The sequence below is a fragment of the Mustelus asterias genome, chromosome 1, assembly GCF_964213995.1.
Source record: "Mustelus asterias chromosome 1, sMusAst1.hap1.1, whole genome shotgun sequence".
Classification (NCBI taxonomy): Eukaryota; Metazoa; Chordata; class Chondrichthyes; order Carcharhiniformes; family Triakidae; genus Mustelus; species Mustelus asterias.
The window spans coordinates 20,596,230-20,605,483 of NC_135801.1; the positions used below are offsets into that span (position 1 = coordinate 20,596,230).

The 9,254-nt window shown below is 41.1% G+C and overlaps 1 pseudogene; it reads right to left on the reverse strand.

The window, feature by feature from the left end:
• Nucleotides 1-6,163: 6,163 nt before the first annotated feature.
• Nucleotides 6,164-6,343, reverse strand: LOC144501649 (U2 spliceosomal RNA; annotated as a pseudogene).
• Between the last annotated feature and the right edge of the window lie 2,911 nt (nt 6,344-9,254).

Sequence of the window (9,254 nt, forward strand, 5' to 3'; positions counted from 1 at the left end):
TGAAAATCGGTGACTAAACTCCTATGCCTATGTTCCTCAATACCTTTGGACAACAAAAATATATCAATCTCATGTTTAACATGTACAAATGATATATCGATTGCTGTTTACAGAAGAAGAGTTCCAACCTTCTATCACGCTGTGTGTGAAGTGTTTGTGAATTTCACTCCTGAAAGATCTGGCTCCAATTTTTAGACATGTTTTCTAGTCCTGGAGAACCCAACCAGCTGAAATAGTTTCATTTATCTCATCTGTTCATGAAAATATCTTGAAATATTTGATCAAGTCACCCTTTAACGGTCCAAATTCTAGGAAATACAACCCTAATTTATGTAATCTCTCCTCATAATTTAACCTCTGAATTTAACCTCCAAAACAAAAAGGTTACCTCATAAATCATAATTATTCTGTAGAAGTCCCTCAGTTAAAAATGACACTGAGTCTTATGTCATAATATTACCCGAAACATTAGATTCCTCTGTTGTAGGCAGATCCATAACTTCCTCGGCATGCCAATCAGCATCAGATTGCTACGCCATACCCACTTACCTGTGCTAAAATTCTAAAGTGCCTGTCTCACCCAAACTTCCTGACTCAGGCTGAGTGAGATTCAGGTAGTACAGCGGGTCCTCAGCTTCAACTCTGAAGTGCTGAGCACAGTTTCTGGTTTCACATTATGAGGAAGACGTTGAGGTAATAGAAAGAGCATAGCACAGATACATTAGGATCAGCCTGGTATGAGGAAATACTAATACAAGGAGGACTTGAAATACTGAGAATACTTTCATTAGAACAAAGTTAAATTAAGGTGATCTGATAGAGTGTGAATTATTTTTGATGTTTTTACAGAGAAATCTGATCCAAGTTTAACCTTTAAGAATGGAGCTCTTGAGCTTCAGAGGTATCACCCTTATCAAAAAAATTGCTTGGCAAACATGTTTTGCTTTATCTAAAACAATTCATTCTAATACTTGCACAAGACCTTTATATGACACAAAAAACATATGCTCCTCTGGTTCTTCAACTTCGCCCTTTTTAAATAAGTACCTCAGCCTGATGATGGATGTCACTTAATTAACAACTGTTAATATAATAAAACAAAATACTTCTAACATTTTCACTCTTGCACCCAAAGTGTAATTATTCCTAGTTGAAAATATGTATCTAACAAAGCCTTCAGGTAAAATAAAAATATTTCTACATTATATTTAAATATGTAAACTATAATTTTAATAAAGTTGATTTTTTTATTGGAGAGATACCAACTTATATAGTTCATAAAACAGGGAATCATACATTTATACAACTAAATAGCATTGTATTTGCACTTCAGTTCTCTGAAAATTAACAAATCCAACCCTGAAGTAAAAGCAATCTTCACAAAGGGAGGTAACAAGAAGCCAGTGACAGTTTTTTTGGGATAGCTTTCAATAGCTAATTATATCTCACTGACTGACAGTAGATGGCTGCATATACTGTAATTAAAATGACATTTCAATTATGCCCATGTGATGAGAATGCCTTAAATATTTAAACCAGGCATTGATAGAATTCCAGAAATAGAACAGGGATTTCTATGAGTAATTATCTGCTTGTAAATACAGCATTCCTCTTCTGTTGAAAATAGCATAATATGGGAGGGTCAGAAGTATCTTGCAATTTAACCACATTGCTTAAGAAATACTTTTTCAAGAAAGTGTTGCAAATATTCAGTGAATCATCAAGTTACAATGTGGTTAAAATAAATGGATTATTGGTGACAATAACATTCCCTGCCTGTTATTTTACTGCAAACATTAACATGCTTATTCTAAATGAGTTAGTTTGCTCCATCCCTCCAGACTAATTTAAAATCCTCACTTTCTACCGCCCACTCTACTACCATGCCAATTCTCTCACCAAGTTATCATTGCTGCTTTCCTCCCTCAGATTTCATACTGAATGATTTTTCATCCTCAGTGATTGCAACCTCCATCTCAATTAATTATGTTCTGTTCTCTCACTGCCGTCCTATCCTTGCTTAATTTCTCCATGTAAACTCTCAACCCAGTTCAAGGCCTTTGTATTTGACTCATGTGGCCTCACTACCCCAATAGCATCCATCACAGATAAGGCCAGCTCTTGGATGGCCAACACTGAAGTCCATCAAAACCGGATACATAGTGACATGTTAGGGTGGCGTCATTGTGCATGGTATGATATATCATGTTCAGAGGTTCTGTGTCATTCAAGGGACAACTGGGGAACAGTGGGGGGAAACGGAGTTATGAAAAGGAACCTGTTTTTTGGAACCCTGTTGTGTTGAGCCTGCTGCAAAGAGGGAATGGAATGAGCACAGATCCCTGGTGCTGTTTTGCTAAGGTAGGTGAACTAAGGGTCAAAATACTGGATGTAAAGCTACCTGGTAGTAGACAGTGGCCAGACCAGCTGAAGCCCAGGCTGTTGGGGACAAAACCAGATGCCTGGCCACCCTGGCCATCTTAGATTACTTCCTTACATCAATCTCCATCTACTTCCAGTTTTCCTTCCAAACCTGACATCCTTCTGTGCCTGCGCCTGAAAAAATTCTCCCCCAACACTTTATCCCCAGATTAATGCCAAAAATTGAAAATCTGAGAGGGTCCAGTTAGGCTTCATAACATACTTTGGGGTTTCTGATTCGTACCTTAAAATCCTGGAATACCAAGGTAACTAATGCATCTTTTCACTATTGCAAATCATGTAATTAAATCCCTTTCTCATGTCTCTCCACTCTGACCTTCAACAATAAGTTCAAGGAGCTCATGGATTTGTTTGTCACTAAGATTGAGACTGTAGCCAGTTCTTCAGCCAGCACGTATCTAATTTAAAAGAAACTGAAATCAAAGGATCAAGTGACTATACCACAAAGGCAGTTTGTAAATTGACAATCATCAAAATTGGCCAAGTTTCATATCCCAGGAAACAATATAACTTTTAACTAAACCACTAAAACAAGCCGGTAGTTGAAACAAAATTATTTAAACAGATAGATGGAGATGATCGATTTAATATGTTACCATCAAAGGGGGAGTTGAGGTTCCATCAATCATTGTCAGGGTGTAATTTTTGTATCAAAAAAAGCAAGCAGTTAGGGACCGAGGAAGCAACTTGCAAAGATAACTAGTGATCTCCGCAGAGGAACAGGGAAGTAGGCCAATCAGCTAATTGAGCATGCTCCACATTCAGTATGATCATGACTGTTCATCTAATTCAATGCCTTTTCCCCACATTATCACTCTATCCCTTTATGTCATTGGCTACTGTCAGCCACGATATATATAAGGAAATAAAGGAAGGTATCAAATTGAAAGATAATGCATACAAAGTGGCAAAGATTAGTGGGAAACTAGAGGATTGGGAAACCTTTAAAGGTCAACAGAAAGCCACAAAAAAGCTATAAAGAAAAGTAAGATAGATTATGAGAGTAAACTAACTCAGAATATAAAAACAGATAGCAAAAGTTTCTACAAATATATAAAAGAATAAGAGTGGCTCAGGTAAACATTGGTCCTTTAGAGGGTGAGAAGGGAGATTTAATCATGGGAAATGAGGAATTGGCTGAGGCATTGATCAGGTATTTTGAATCGGTCTTCACGGTGGAAGACACAAATCACATGCCAAACATTGATGACAAGGAGGCTATGGCAGGTGAGGACCTAGAAACGATCATCACTAAACAGATAGTGTTGGGCAAGCTAATGGAGCTAAAGGTAGACAAATCTCCTGGCCCTGATGGAATGCATCTCAGGCTACTAAAAGAGATGGCAGGGGAAATAGCAAATGTACTCGTGGTAATTTACCAAAGTTCGCTGGACCCAGCAGATTGGAAAATAGCAAATATGATGCCACTGTTTAAAAAAGGAAGTAGACAAAAGGCAGGTAACTATAGGCCGGTTAACTTCTGTAGTGGGGAAAATATTTGAATCTATCATCAAGGGAGAAATAGTGAGACATCTGGCTAGAAATTGTCCCATTGGGAAGACACAGCATGAGTTCACAAAAGGCAGATCATGTTTAACTAATTTACTGGAATTCTATGAGGACATTATGAGCGCGGTGGACAACGGGGTGTATCTGGATCTCCTGACTTGAGAAAGGATGTAGTGGCACTGGAGGGGGTGCAGAGGAGATTCACTAGGTTAATTCTGGAGTTGAGATGATTGACTTCTGAGGAGAGACTGAGTGGACTGGGACTATACTCACTGGAATTTAGGAGAATGAGTACGGATCTTATAAAAGCATATGAAATTATGAAGGGAATAGATAAGATAGAAAACAGGGAGGTTGTTTTCACTGACGGGTGAAACTAGAACTAGGGGACTTAACCTCAAAATAAGGGGCAGATGATTTAGGACTGAGTTGAGGAGGAACTTCTTCACCCAAAGGGTTGTAAATCTGTGGAATTTCCTGCCCAGCTGACACTACCTCATTGAATGTTTTTAAGGCAAAGACAGATAGATTTTTGAATAGTAAAGGAATTAAGGGTTATGGTGAGCGGGTGGGCAAGTGGAGCTGAGTCCACGAAAAGATTAGACATGATCTTATTGAATGGCAGAGCAGGAAATCACCATTTATTTTTCAAAACTCTATAGAATACAGGCCCAGTTTCCCCAATCTCCCTTCGTAGGACAGCCCCGCCATCCCAGGAACAAGTATGGTGAACTTCTGCTGCACCCCCTCAATGGCAATAATATTCTTCCAAGGTAAGGGGACCAAAAACTGCACACACTATTCCAGGTTTGGTCTAACCGAGGTTCTCTACAATTAAAACAAGACTTCACTACTCCTATACTCAAATCCTCTTGCGATAAAGGCTAACATATCATTGCTTGCTGCACCTGCCTGTTAGCTTTCAATGTCTTATTGATGAGGACCCTTTGTACACCTATGTTTTCCAATCTCTCACTATTTAAGAAATACTCTGCACATCTGTTCCTTCTACCAATATGGAAATCCTTGGGGGGGGGGATTCTCCACCCAAAAATTCTAAGTGTCGAATTCATGTAAAAACTGGAGTAAATCCTGCAGGCTTTGTCAGCGAGTTTCAAAATGAATTTCCCACACTCTGTGTAATGTAGAGTGCACTAGCGTGAATCACGCTAAAAATCAGTGGGCATGGCCTACTCCCACTGGAGAGGCCAGCAGCATAACGCTGAGCGAGCCACTGCGTGTGCACCTATCTGTCATAGTGGAGACAATCTCCACGGCCCAATCGCGAGCCCCCCTGGATGTATCCAGGCCAACCTCGACCCCCACCCCATGTCCACCTTGATCTCCCCCTCCTCGCAGCCCTGACCCTGCCCCCCCCCCCCACAGCTATTACTCCCCCACAACCCCCCCAGATGGCCAGCCCCAATCACTGGCCTCCCTCCCTCTGACACCCAGGCAGACCGCAGAGTGGCAGTGCCAAGATGCCCACTGGGCATTGCCATTTTTCCCCTTGGGCAGTGTCAGGGGGCCAGGCTGGCACTGCCAAGGTGGCAATGCCGAGGGGACACCCCCCTCACCCTTGATCTCCTCGGGGGCCTTAATGGTCCTCCTTCACTCCAGTGGGGTTGGGCCACCAGCTCCCCACTAGTGGGGAGTTGTTGCAAACCTCACTGAAGTGAAACACCCCTAGCGGGAGGGGAGACGCTAGCGGACCCGGAGACTTCAGTCCCGGGCCCGCTAATCATATTTAAATTGTATTAAAATGATCATTTGAATAAATTATACAGCTCCGTGCCAGATTTCTGGCGCCGTTAGCTCCGTGCCTGAAATCGGATTTCTGGCACGGAGCTGATGGTGCTGGAAATCCTGTGCCCGGAGACTCGCAGAGGCTGTGGCCCCTACCAGGAAGCCCGCTAAACGGTCTCCGCTTGAGTCTCTCGGCTGGGAGAATCGCCCCCCTTATAGTTATCTTGTTGCCTCGCAAATTTGTGTTAATTCTGCTTCTTGTTTGAATCCTTCCATAAGGTTTTCACTCCTGTCACAGGATCAAAACAGCTCTTTTTTTTAAAAATACTTTTCCAATTCAATCAAATCAAATCCAATTCAGAGTCTCAACAAGTTGAGACATTTCAGATCCAGGCTGACAAGACAGGACGGGAGACCAAAACCACCCTGTCCTGGGCCTGATCTACATGAGTCAAGCTGATTGGAGAAGGGGGAGGATCCTCCTCCAAGACTTGAGCTCATTTGCATCTTAGCCAAAAGGCCGAGATGCCGCTTTTAAAAATTGCTTCATATGAAACATATGAAGCCTCAGCGCAACCCAATGACCCCAACCAAGTGCAGGCGATCCATACTACACTTGATCTTAGCCAAAAGGCCGAGAAGCGATTATCGATGTCAAATGACATACTTTGTCACTGTAACAAAGTTAAACCTATCCCCATTCATCCTTCATAGCCTGCCTGCAGACTTTGGCACGATCACACAATTCCCCTCCATTGCCTCTCTGTCATCATCCTGTTGGGTGGAACATGCTGTCTGATTTGATTTTTATCTATCTAATCATAGCCAGGATATCACCTGCAATGGTTTATTTTCTTGCTCAGAATCTATCCTTTGTCCCCCTCTTATTTTTCAACATGCTGCCCCTTGACAACATCATTCAAAAAAAAAACCTGTTACACATGAATGCTGACGCCATCCAGCTGACCCTCACCATACTGCTCTCAACCCATCCGCTGTCTCTAAGTTGTCTGACATCCACCACTGGTCAAGAAATTTCCTCCAATTAAATATTAGGAAGACAAGTGAAAGTCTTCAATACCCACCAGACTGCTCGCTAGCCACTGACCACACCCCTCAGACCCAAAATTGTCTGAGGCTGAACAAACTGTTCACCAACGTAGTGCCATAATTAGTCCTATGATGGCTCTCCAGCCACATATTTGCACCATCGGCATGACTACCTATTTCCACCTTCACAACATCATTCAACTCTGCCCGAGCCTCAGCTCATCCACTGCTGAAATACTCATCCATGCCTTTATGTCTAGACTTGACGATTCTAATGCAGTTCAAACCGGTATCCCACATTCCATCCTCCATAAACTTGTCATCTAAAAAACTCTGCTGTTTCTGTCCTAATTTTACACCAAGTCCCGTTCACCCATCACCAATGTGCTTGCTGACCTACATTGTTCGTAGTCAATTAAAGCTGGGGCAGAGTCAAGTGATGTTGCGATGCTGCAAATAAAGTCAACCCAGAACCTTTGTTAATGCAATGTAAAGCCCAGTAATTGTCAGAGAAAAACAAGATGTAAAACAGAAACTGGAAATATGCAAGAGGTTGGTCAACATCTTTTTGTGCAACCCCTCATAACATATGTGAGGGGGGTGAGGAGTGGATCTTAACTCAACCCACATGGGAACTAGGCTGGTGGGGAGTAAAAATGACAAGTTATTTGCCCACCAGAATGTCTGATAGATCTTGACTTTTCTCATGTTTATAGTGCTAGATAGTAATCGCAGCTGCCCACCCGATTCACATATGCTAATTGGCCATTTTAACTTTGCCTTGAACAGGGAAGCAGATGCAAATTTGCCACCAAGTGAAGGCTAGTGTGAAGAGGAACCTTAAGAGGCCTTTCAGTTCTACTTTGTTACTTTTCTTTCTACAGCTAGTGGGACAGGCCTGGGCAATTTTCCACTGTGTAGATGCCATTTTAGCAGTTATACTGGAACAGCTTAGCTAGAAGTAAACCATTTCTGGACCACAAGTCATCAGCATGACAATCATGCTGTTATTGGAGCCTACAGCCTTGGGTGTATTCAGCTGTTTCTTGATATCATTTGGATTGAATCAAATTGGCTTAACTGGTTTCTATGATGGTGGGGACCTCAGGAGGAGGCAGATACGGATTACCCACACTGCTCCTGACTGAAGTGGACTGCAAATGCTCAAACTTGTTTTTTTGCACTCACATGCTGGACTCATCCATCAATAACGATTGCAATGTGAATGGAACCTCCTCTTCCTGTTATTTGTTTAAATGTTTAACATCAGGACTGGAGAACTTTGATCTAATCCATTGGCTGTGGAAATTGCTTAACTCGATCTATGGCATGCCGTTTCCATTATTTAGCATGCATATAGTCTAATGTTGTAGGTTCTCGAGATTTTTTACATACACCTAGTGCTGGTCCTAGCATGTTTTTACAATCCTCATTGAACCAGGGTTGGCTTGATGGCAATGGCAAGATACATGCTAGACGAAGAGATTACAGATTGTGGTGGAATCTTGTTCAATTTAGTTTATATTGCCTCTTATTCTTCCCTGCAAAATACATTGCTTCAGAGTCCTTCATTAAATTTTATGTGCCATGTGTCTACCCATTTCAACAGTTTGGTCAATGCCCTCTGAAGTTGACTACATTTCCAATGTTTAGTGTCATGCAACCATTGCATTATACCCCAATACCCAAGTCCATGACATTAATATTTATCCAAAAGAGCAGTGGTTCTAATGCTGAAAACCTGAAGAAAAAACAATTCTCTGCTTTCTGTCTCTTAGCTAATTTTATATCCATGTTACCACTTCCCCTTTAATCCCTTCAACTTCCAAGTTTGCTAATAAGTCTATTATTTATCGAACACTACTTGAAAGTCTTTGTACAGATTAACAACTGCACTGTTTCCATCCCTTCATCAAATAACCCAATCCAAGTTTGCCAGACACAATTTGCCTTTAACAAAATCCTGTTGGTTGTAATTTATTAACCTAGGTCTTTCTGTGACAATTAATTTTGTTCTGGATTATGGTCTCTAGGTATTTCACTGACATGAGGCTGACTGGCCTAGTTACAAGTTTTATCCTTTTTTGAAGAGGGGTGTAATTCCTAGTGTTCGCAATTACCTAAGGCTTGGAAACTGATTTCATTTATACACACACAAGTTGTTCCAAATCAGTTCTATTAAAAATATGATTTTCACAAAGGAGTAAGAATATTACATTAGTCCTCATTACCATTGACTGTTCAGAGAGATTTGTAACACGCATTGTAGTATAATCCCTAATGGATCACCTGCTCACCCTTTTGTGTGGCTATTAAATCCCTTGGGTTGCTGAACTGCTTGAAGAAAGGGATTAAAAAGGTCACTGTAAATCTGCCATCTGTTAGGTACATTTCCTAATTATCAGTTGTTTAAAGTGACAATCATTTGCATTTTGAAATATGAATGTATGACGCATCTAGAGTTATTAAACATTCTATAATAATTATACTTCTCTGTAGAAGTTTTA